General features: G+C 50.2%; 2 protein-coding genes and 1 long non-coding RNA gene across 10 annotated transcripts in view; 2 read left to right on the forward strand and 1 right to left on the reverse strand.

Moving 5' to 3' along the window:
- The window catches only part of ZNF667 (zinc finger protein 667), a 57,249-nt gene extending 48,546 nt beyond the window's left edge, over positions 1 to 8,703 (reverse strand). For 4 of the 8 annotated variants that reach the window (XR_014060144.1, XM_081512229.1, XM_081512223.1 and 1 more), the window contains exons 1-2: positions 8,560 to 8,703; positions 4,466 to 4,766 (exon numbers count right to left, since the gene is read on the reverse strand). The gene's annotated coding sequence lies outside the window, so the exon portion shown is untranslated. Of the gene's footprint in view, positions 1 to 4,465; positions 4,767 to 5,140; positions 5,356 to 8,428; positions 8,478 to 8,559 lie in introns of those variants that run through there. The other 4 variants (XR_014060147.1, XM_081512224.1, XM_081512225.1 and 1 more) reach the window with 4 other exon arrangements.
- LOC145514421 (uncharacterized) overlaps positions 1 to 10,421 on the forward strand; it is a 259,999-nt gene that overhangs the window by 147,189 nt on the left and 102,389 nt on the right.
- Positions 8,682 to 9,521, forward strand: LOC145514473 (uncharacterized). The gene is made up of 2 exons (XR_014060168.1): positions 8,682 to 8,972; positions 9,205 to 9,521. It is a non-coding gene; the product is annotated as an uncharacterized LOC145514473 (long non-coding RNA).

Here is a 10,421-nt window from a genome sequence, read left to right on the forward strand (position 1 = left end):
AAGGCTCAAACAAACCCTGTGCACACCAGGACCCAGGGACCCCACAGAGACTGAGACAGAACTGTGTTTGAGCATCTCCTGAGGAGGTACTGGTCAGCAGTGGCCTGCCGCAGGGGCAGGGGCTCTGGGTACAGCAGACCTGGGTATGGCATCAGCCCTCTTGGAGGAGGTCACCATTAGCCCCACCATAGAGCTGCCAGAACTTACACAGGACTGGGAAACAGATTCTTGGAGGGCACAGCAGAATCTTACACACCAGGACCCAGGAGAAAAGAGCAGAGACCCCACAGGAGACTGTCCCGGACTTGCCTGTGGGTGTCCGGGAGTCTAGGGCAGAGTCGTGGGTCGGTGGTGGCCTGCTGCAGGGTTGGGGGCACTGAGTGTAGCAGTCCATGCACGGGAGCTTTTGAAGGAGGTCACCATTATCTTCATTCTGTCCACCATAGTTGGGCCCCAGGTCAATAACAGGGAGGGAACACAGCCCCGCCCACCAATAGAAAATTGGATTAAAGGTTTACTGAGCAGGGCCCCGCCCATCAGAACAAGACCCCGTTTCCCCCTCAGTTAGTCTCTCCCATCAGGAAGCTTCCTAAGCCTCCTATCCTTCTCCATCAGAGGGCAGACAGCCTGAAAACCACAGTCAGAGAAAACTAACCAATCTGACTGCACAGACCACAGCCTTGTCTATCTCAACGAAACTAAGCCATGCCGTGTGCGGCCACCCAAGACGGACGGGTCGTGGTGGAGAGGTCTGACAGAACGTGGACCACTGGAGAAGGGATGGCAAACCACTTCACTATTCTTGCCTTGAGAACCCCATGAACCGTATGAAAAGGCAAAAAGATAGGACACTGAAAGATGAACTCCCCAGGTCGGTAGGCGCCCAGTATGCTACTGGAGATCAGTGGAGAAATAACTCCAGAAAGAATGAAGGGATGGAGCCAAAGCAAAAACAACACCCAGTTGTGGATGTGACTGGTGATAGAAGCAAGGTCCGATATTGCAAGAGCAATATTGCATAAGAACCTGGAATGTTAGGCCCATGAATCAAGGCAAATTGGAAGTGGTCAAACAGGAGATGGCAAGAGTGAACGTCGACATTCTAGGAATCAGTGAACTAAGATGGACTGGAACGGGTGAATTTAACTCAGATGACTATTATTATCTACTACTGCGGGCAGGAATCCCTTAGAAGAAATGGAGCAGCCATCATGGTCAACAAAAGAGTCCGAAATGCAGTACTTGGATGCAATCTCAGAAACGACAGAATGATCTCTGTTCGTTTCCAAGGCAAACCTTCAATATCACAGTAATCCAAGTCTATGCCCCAACCAGTAACGCCAAAGAAGCTGAAGTTGAACGGTTCTATGAAGACCTACAAGACCTTCTAGAATTAACACCCAAAAAACATGTCCTTTTCATTATAGGGAACTGAAATGCAAAAGTAGGAACTCAAGAGATACCTGGAGTAACAGGCAAATTTGGCCTTACAGTACAGAATGAAGCAGGGCAAAGGCTAATAGAGTTTTGCCAAGAGAACGCACTGTTCATAGCAAACACCCTCTTCCAACAACACAAGAGAAGACTCTATACATGGACATCACCAGATGGTCAACACCGAGATCAGATTGATTATATTCTTTGCAGCCAAAGATGGAGAAGCTCTATACAGTCAGCAAAAAACCGGGAGCAGACTGTGCCTCAGATCATGAACTCCTTATTGCCAAATTCAGACTTAAATTGAAGAAAGTAGGGAAAACCACTAGACCATTCAGGTATGACCTAGATCAAATCCCTTATGAGTATACAGTGGAAGTGAGAAATAGATTCAAGGAATTAGATCTGATAGACAGAGTGCCTGATGAACTATGGACAGAGGTTTGTGACATTGTACAGGAAAAAGGGATCAAGACCATCCCCAAGAAAAAGAAATGCAAAAAAGCAAAATGGTTGTCTGAGGAGGCCTTACAAATAGCTGTGAAAAGAAGAGAAGCGAAAAGCAAAGGAGACAAGGAAACATATACCCATTTGAATGCAGAATTCCAAAGAATAGCAAGGAGAGATAAGAAAGCCTTCCTCAGTGATCAGTGCAAAGAAATAGAGGAAAACAATAGAATGGGAAAGACTAGAGATCTCTTCAAGAAAATTAGAGATACCAAGGGAATATTTCATGCAAAGATGGACTCAATAAAGGACAGAAATGGTATGGACCTGACAGAAGCAGAAGATATTAAGAAGAGGTGGCAAGAATACACAGAAGAACTGTACAAAAAAGATCTTCACGACCAAGATAATCACGATGGTGTGATCACTCACCTAGAGCCAGACATCCTGGAATGTGAAGTCAAGTGGGCCTTAGGAAGCATCACTATGAACAAAGCCAGTGGAGGTGATGGAATTCCAGTTGAGCTATTTCAAGTCCTCAAAGATGATGCTGTGAAAGTGCTGCACTCGATATGCCAGTAAATTTGGAAAACTCAGCAGGGGCCACAGGACTGGAAAAGGTCAGTTTTCATTCCAATCCCAAAGAAAGGCAATGCCAAAGAATGCTCAAACTATCTCACAATTGCATTCATCTCACACGCAGCAAAGTAGTGCTCAAAATTCTCCAAGCCAGGCTTCAACAATACATGAACCGTGAACTTCCAGATGTTCAAGCTGGATTTAGAAAAGGCAGAGGAAGCAGAGATCAAACTGCCAACATCCGCTGGATCATCAAAAAAGCAAAAGAGTGCCAGAAACACATCTACTTCTGCTTTACTGACTATGCCAAAGCCTTTGACTGTGTGGATCAACAAACTGTGGAAAATTCTTAAAGAGATGGGAATACCAGACCATCTGACCTGCCTCTTGAGAAATCTGTATGCAGGTCAGGAAGCAACAGTTAGAACTGCACATGGAACAACAGACTGGTTCCAAATAGGAAAAGGAGTACGTCAAGGCTGTATATTGTCACCCTGCTTATTTAACTTATATGCAGAGTACATCATGAGAAACGCTGGGCTGGAGGAAGGACAAGCTGGAATCAAGATTGCGGGGAGAAATATCAATAACCTCAGATATGCAGATGACACCACCCTTATGGCAGAAAGTGAAGAAGAACTTAAGAGCCTCTTGATGAAAGTGAAAGAGGAGAGTGAAAAAGTTGGCTTAAAGCTCAACGTTCAGAAAACTAAGATCATGGCATCTGGTCCCATCACTTCATGGCAAATAGATGGGGAAACAGTGGAAACAGTGTCAGACTTTATTTTGGGGGGCTCCAAAATCAGTGCAGATGGTGATTAGAGCCATGAAATTAAAAGACGCTTACTCCTTGGAAGAAAAGCTATGACCAACCTAGACAGCATATTAAAAAGCAGAGACATTATTTGGCCAACAAAGGTCCGTATAGTCAAGGCTATGGTTTTTCCAGTAGTCATGTATGGATGTGAGTGTTGGACTATAAAGAAAGCCAAGTGTCGCGGAATTGATGCTTTTGAACTGTGGTGTTGGAGAAGACTCTTGAGAGTCCCTTGGACTGCAAGGAGGTCCAACCAATCCATCCTAAATGAAATCAGTCCTGAATATTCTTTGGAAGGACTGATGCTGAAGCTGAAACTCCAATACTTTGGCCACCTGATGCCAAGAGCTGACTCACTTGAAAAGACCCTGATGCTGGGAAGGATTGAGGACAGCAGGAAGAGGACAACAGAGGATGAGATGGTTGGATGGCATTACCGACTCAATGGACATGAGTTTGAGTAAACTCCGGGAGTTGGTGATGGACAGGGAGGCCTGGCGTGCTGCAGTCCATGGGGTCGTGAACAGTCAGACACGACTGAGTGAACTGAACTGAACTGACTCTCAATTTTTTGAATATTTTGGCACAAACTATGGAAACTGCAGCTGAGCGACATTTTCAGGTGACATCCACAAATACAACTAAGCCTGTGATTTGGTGACAAGCTCCACTAACACCAGCTTGGTCACCAGGGAAGTTAATTACACGAGGAAGAAGGTTTGCTCGTGTCTCCCCAGGAGAAGGTCTAGAACCTGTGTGGATTCCAGCTCATAAGAGTAAAACCCAGCAGAAGCAACTGGTGACCCCAGGAAATCTGACGCTGGCTGTGTCTGCACTGGTCACTACCGCAGTGAGTATTCCTGTCGTCTTTGCCCTACAAAATTATACCTATTGGGCTTCCATACCAAATCCCCCACTGATCAGACCCATGAACTGGTGTGAAGGATCTATCCCTGTTCATGTTAATGATGCTTCCTGGATCCCTGGTCCAGAAGACAAGCCTGGTGATGCTGATCCTGTCTGACCTTCCCTGACTTCAGTCAGCTATAACCTTGGCCCCAAGTCTGGGCTAAATTCTCCTCAAGCCCCTTCACGAATATGCTGTGTACCCTCAGCTTCCATGTTCCCTAATTTTGCCCTTCAGGAGAGACACTGCTTTGGGGAAATCCCTGATGTCCTCCTTACTTGCTGTGAGTAATGCTCTTCCCGAACACTGCACACCCAGCCGGCCGTGCTTCTCCGGTCGCGGCTCTCGCGGCGGGTGAACGGGCAGCGGGCCTTCCTCCCCGAGGCCATGACTTCAGGGGCTGCCATCCTCCACGTGGCTCAGCTGTCCCCAGAGCAGGTCCTGGGCCTCTGGGGCTCACGGCGCCCAGTGACCTCCATCGTGTCTTCATGGACTTACTCCCCAGGAACATCCCCTCTCCATCTAAGTCACTCCAGCTGAGAGCCTGGAGATGCACCTGTTACCCAGGGGATTTCCAAACTGGAAAACAAAAAGAAAAGATTTGTTCTTGAGTGAGAGGCACCACCCACCGCCCCTCACACACACACAGAAACCCCCTCCCCAGCTTAGCAGGGCCCTGGCTGAGAGCCAACCAGTTTATCCCAGCTCCGCCTCCCAACTGGGCCCCTGTGCCTCACTCTCTGTCTATAAAATGGACCGGAATACCTGCCTCCAGACCGACCAGGGGTTGCAGACAGCCAGCTCTGGTCCCCTGACCCCCTTATGAGGGGACTCCACCCCCGCGGCTTCATCTAAACCCAGTCACCTCCCAAAGGCCCCCCCTCCAAGCAGTCATGTCAGCGATTACGGCTTCAAGACAGGAATTTGGGTTGGAGGGGGAGGAACAAACAAACCTTCCCAGCAACAGGGAATGCAGGCAGCCAGACAAAGGGGCCTTTCCTAGGCTGGAAGTCAATGAAGTTTTCCCTGGGCTGTTAGTCTCGGTGAAGCATTAGTTGCTCAGTCGTGTCCAACTCTTTGTGACCCCATGGACTGCAGCCCGCCAGGCTCCTCTGTCCATGGGATTCTCCAGGCAAGAAGACTGGAGTGGGTTGCCATTTCCTTCTCCAGGAGATCTTCCCAACCCAGGGACTGAACCCAGGTCTCCCGCATTCCAGGTGGATTCTTTATCATCTGAGCCACCAGGGAAGCCCAAGAATACTAGAGTGGGTACTATCCCTTCTCCAGGGGAACTTCCCCAGCCAGGGATCAATCCCAGGTCTCCTGCGTTGGCAGGCAGATTCTCTACCGTCTGAGCCACCAGGGAAGCAGCCTCGGTGAAGGGTTAACTCAAGACTATGGAGGTGAAGGGGTTAGTGGCTGAATGAAGCCAAAGACAGAAAGCAAAGACCCCTTTAGGACTTAGGGATGAAAGAAATAATGAATTTTCAGAGCACAGCAGATCTATAACTAGCCAGTTAAATGTCCCTAATACACATTAGAATCTTCTGAGAAGTTTTAGAAAAGAGTGCACCTATATTACAGCTGAGACAATTCGAACCAGTCTCCAGGGTCGGGGCTAGACAGTGTGAGAGTGTGTGTGTGTGTGTGTGTGTGTATCTGTGTGTAGTTATATATTATGGGGCTTCCCAGTGGCTCAGTGGTAAAGAATCTGCCTGCCAATGCTGGAGATGTAGGAGTTGTGGGTTCAGTCCCTGCGTGGAGAAGATCTCCTGGAGGAGGAAATGGTAACCCGCTCCAGTATCCTTGCCTAGAAAATTCCATGGACAAAGGAGCCTGGCGGGCTACAGTCCATGGAGTCACAAAGAGTCAGACACAACTGAGCAAGTGAGCGTGCATGCACATATAAACATACACACATATATGTGTGCGCCCATATGTGCGAAGTCACTGCCCTCGTGTTCCACTCTTTGTGACCCCGTGGATTGTAGCCCGCCAGGCTCCTCTGTTCACGGGATTCTCCAGGCAAGAATACTGGGGTGGGTTGCCATGCCCTCCTCCAATATATATGTGTACATATATATATATATATATATATAGCTCCTAAGTGGCTCTGATGTCCATACTACCAAGAGATTGAGAACCACTGGACATACAGTTTATTTTTAAACAGAAACTTCACTGTACTGCTCCAAATGGAAAGACAGTATCATGTTTGGGGGGGGTCAGAGCAGGGAGCCCCAAAATATGCATCAATGGCCCATCAATTATTTTGAATTAAAGTTACTTAAGAAATAGCTAATGCAACAGGTACACACTGACCCTCCTCTCTGTCTTGAACACAGGAAATAAATCTCCTGCATGAAAGTTTCCCTCCACGTACCGGAAGGTACAAGGGCATCCTTATTACCAGAGTGAAGGAACATGGGGGGAGAAGCCCATATAAACAACCCTGTGACTTCTTGATTAATTTACTACCCAAGGTCAATGGGTGTGTCTGCTCAGGTGCTTAGTCATGTCCCATTTGACACCACCCTATGGACTGTGGCCCACCAGGTCCTCTGTCCATGGATTTCCCCAGGCAAGAACACTGGAAGAGATCGCCATTTCCTTCTCCAGGGCATCTTTCTGACCCAGGGATCGAACCTGCATCTCTTGTGTCTTCTGCATTGGCAGGCAGATTCTGTACCACTAGCACCACCTGGGAAGCCCACCCAAGGCCAAACTTTGCTTAAATTCCTTAGGGATTAAGCGTGCAAAGCCCACGTATCTTTGTCATGTCAGTTCCTCTCAAATGTACTGTTTTTTGTTTTTCTTTTTTTGTCTAAAAAGTATATAAGCTGCCTTTTTTGGCCACTTCTTCGTTCCCATTTCTATGAGATCTCGGTGCACACGAATTAAACTTTGGGTCTTTTCTTCCTCTTCATCTTTCTTGTGTCAGTTTTCTTACTAGTCTTGCACAAGGACACAAGAGGGAACGAGGAGTAGACTTCCGGACAAGCACTTGCCTTAAAGATAGTTCAAAGGGCAAACAGTGGTAAGAGATGTAACCTCATATAGAAGAGACTGGTAAGCCTTAGAGCTGTTACAGACACATTCACTCCCTCACTAAAGAGAAAGCCTGAAAGAAAACTGGGAAGATAACCTCTTGGAGCTTCCCTGGCGGTCCCGTGGCTAATTCTCCGAGCTCCCAATGCAGGAAGCCCGGTTTGATCCCTGGTCAGGGAACTAGATTCCACGTGCTGCAACCAAAGATCCCGCCTGGCGCAACTCAGACCCAGCACAGCCAAATACATATATAAATATTAAAAAGAGAAAAATAACGTCCTGAGCACGATTCAATGTTAACGATGCCTTATGCCTGCAAAGGTCATGAAGAGCACCAACCTGCTTCAGAGAATCAGGGAGGGGAGTATGAGTTGACCCAATTTTGCTGCACAGCTGGAAAAACAAACACTGCTTAAGTGTGATGGCATACATGTGACTTACAGGAAAGAGCTGCTTGGCAGCACAAAGTGAGGGTCACAGGCTCTTCAGGGGACACTGGTTGTATGACTGCAACTGTAGCAGCGAATGCGACCTCCAGATTCAACTAGGGCACCCCCTGGTTACCACACAGATACTGGGGGCAAACCGCAGACCAGACAGCTTGCGAAGGTCACCAAGCGAAGCCGGGGCAGTGCCCGGACCAGAAGCTGGAATTAAAAGTCCATCCCCACCATTTCCCACTCAAGGACGCTCAGAGCTCATCCTGGACTAGACTGCCCGGGGTCACGCAGCAGTGGCCACCACAACAGATTTCTGGAATTCCTGCGTCTTACCACCAAACCCTGCAGCATCCTTCCGGTAGAACAGCACTCACAAGACCCAGTGCGCCCAATTTGCAGGTCAGCACACTGAGACCCCAGAGCAGGGGAGGGACTTGTCCCAATCCCTAAAATAACACTGATCATGGTGACAATCAGAGACGCCAACACTCGAGCGGTCGTTGTGTGCGGGCCACCGTCTTAAGGCTCCTTAATCCTCACAACAGCCTTACGTAGGAGTCAAGCTTTAGCCTCATCCCCCTTTTACAGATGCGGGAACTGAGGCACAGCGCGTGAGCAACTTCCCCGGGGTCCCGGGGCTCGTGAGGGGCAGAGAAGGGGCTCCAAAGATCATTTCGCAAGAGGGGAAACCGAGGCACAGAGAGAATGAAAGGCGGGCGTCCCGGACGAGTGCAGGAGGCTCAAAACCCGTACCCACGTCAAATTTGCTCCTTCTCGTCCCAAGGGGGGCTGTGACGTCACCTGAGGGCGAGGCGGGGCCGTTACCACGGAGACGGGGAATCCCAGTGGGCAACCCCAACGGGGGACCCGGGGGTCGCACTCACCTCCAGGGTCGTTTCTTCACAGCCCGCACATCCGGCCCCAGGAAAGCGGCCCGGAGCGCCGCAGCTCGACCTGCGACACGGCCGAGTCGCAGAGACCGGGGGACCCTGGGACGCCACAGACAAGGCGCGCGCGTTCAACGCAGTGCGCACGCGCAACCCTGACTCTTCTTTCAACGCCAGGCGTGGCCGCCCCGCCAATCAGGACCCTCCTCCCAGCCAGGCCCCGCCTCATTCTTCTGGCTTCCGGCGTCGCGCCGTCTCCACGGTTTTCCGACCGAGGGCCGGGCAGACAGAGGCCCGGGGGCTTCTGGGTATTGTAGTCCCTGAGGGGCGGAGAGCCAGGAGGTGCACGTGTTCCTAAGGAGACCGGGGGGAAATGGCTTCAGGAAGGATTTCGTGGAGAGAAAGCGCTTGTAAACGGTTTCTCAAACTGTTCTTTTCCTGGGGACGCGGGCAGGAGGCGGCGGGAGGGAGACAAGGGAGGTGGCCGCAGAGACTTCTGGGAGTTGTAGTTGCGCGCTGCGGACCGGGCTGGGAGCAGGCGGCCTCGCCCCGGAGCCCCGCCGAGCAGCCGGGGCGCCGATGGCGGTGAGAAGCGCCCCCGGCCCAGCCTTCCCGTGTTTTTTCCCCGGCCCTGCCTTCCAGGTCCAGCCACGGTAGCCGGGCCCGTTCGCTGGCCTTGGGGTCGGTGGTGGGGGACTCGATCGTTTCTGGCGGAAGTTGCTGAGCCGGTCGCGGTCGCCGTCGCCATGGTAACAGCACTCACTCGCCCCGCCCCTTGCGTGGTGACGTCACGCGCCGGGACCTGCGAGGAATCGGTGGGCACGTGCGTCGCCGGCAGGCGTAGGGGACCGGGCGCGGTTGGCTGGGCGATTCTGAGCTTCCCGCCTGGTGTTGGCGAAGCTCTGTTGGTGAAATAATCAGTAATAAATGACCGTGCCTGGGCCCCTGCTTCCTAGTAAGTGCTCAGAGACTTCGCTGGATTCATTCACTCGTTTTTGTTTATTTACTATTATTTTTTGCTCCCAGTTTGATGGGAAACACAAGACTTCCCATTTCAGGCCTATTTTCTTGAGAGCTAGGCCACTAAAGGGTCTCAGGAGCACCCCCGCCTCCCCCTGGCATCCCTGGGCATTCATTTATTCATCCAGCAGTTCTTTATTAAATGCCCGTTGTTAAGTGCCCTTTGCCATGGAGATAGCAGGGATCGAACAGGGGGAATGGATGTTTTGAGCGAGGGGGACTAGGAAAGTGGATCCGTGTTTCTCAGCCTCAGCATCGTTGGCGTTTGTGTCTGGAGGCCGTCCTGTACACTGTAGGGGGTAGAGCATCTTCCCTGGCCTCCATCTACCTCAGATTGCTGTATAAGAGTGTTTGCTCCCCATTTAAGGAACAAACTGGAAAATATAGGTCCTTAGACCCAAACTAAAGTAAAAAAGTGTTAGTCGCTCAGTCGCGTCTGATTCTTTGCGACCCCATGGACTGTAGCCCACCAGGCTCCTTTGCCCATGGGATTCTCCAGGCAAGAATACTGGAGTGTTGTAGCCATTCCCTTCTCCATAAACCCAAATTAAAAACAAAACAAAACCTCTGGTCCTATAGGAAAACGTTGGCAAATGTGTGTACAGGTTTTAAAGTAGTTTTCATTGCCCTTTTTATTTTTTAAATAAAATTTTTTCTGGTTGCGCTGGGTCTTGGTTGCTTCATCAAGGCTTTCTCTAGTTGTGATATGCAGGGGCTACTCTTCCTTGTGGTACACGGGCTTCTCATTGCGATGGCTTTTCTTGTTTCCAAGCACAGGTTCTAGGCAAGCGGGCTTTAGTAGTTGCAGGACGCTGGCCCTAGAGCTTGAGCTCAGTAGT

The sequence above is a fragment of the Giraffa tippelskirchi genome, chromosome 7, assembly GCF_054371585.1.
Source record: "Giraffa tippelskirchi isolate mGirTip1 chromosome 7, T2T-mGirTip1v1.2.pri, whole genome shotgun sequence".
NCBI classification, from domain to species: domain Eukaryota; kingdom Metazoa; phylum Chordata; class Mammalia; order Artiodactyla; family Giraffidae; genus Giraffa; species Giraffa tippelskirchi.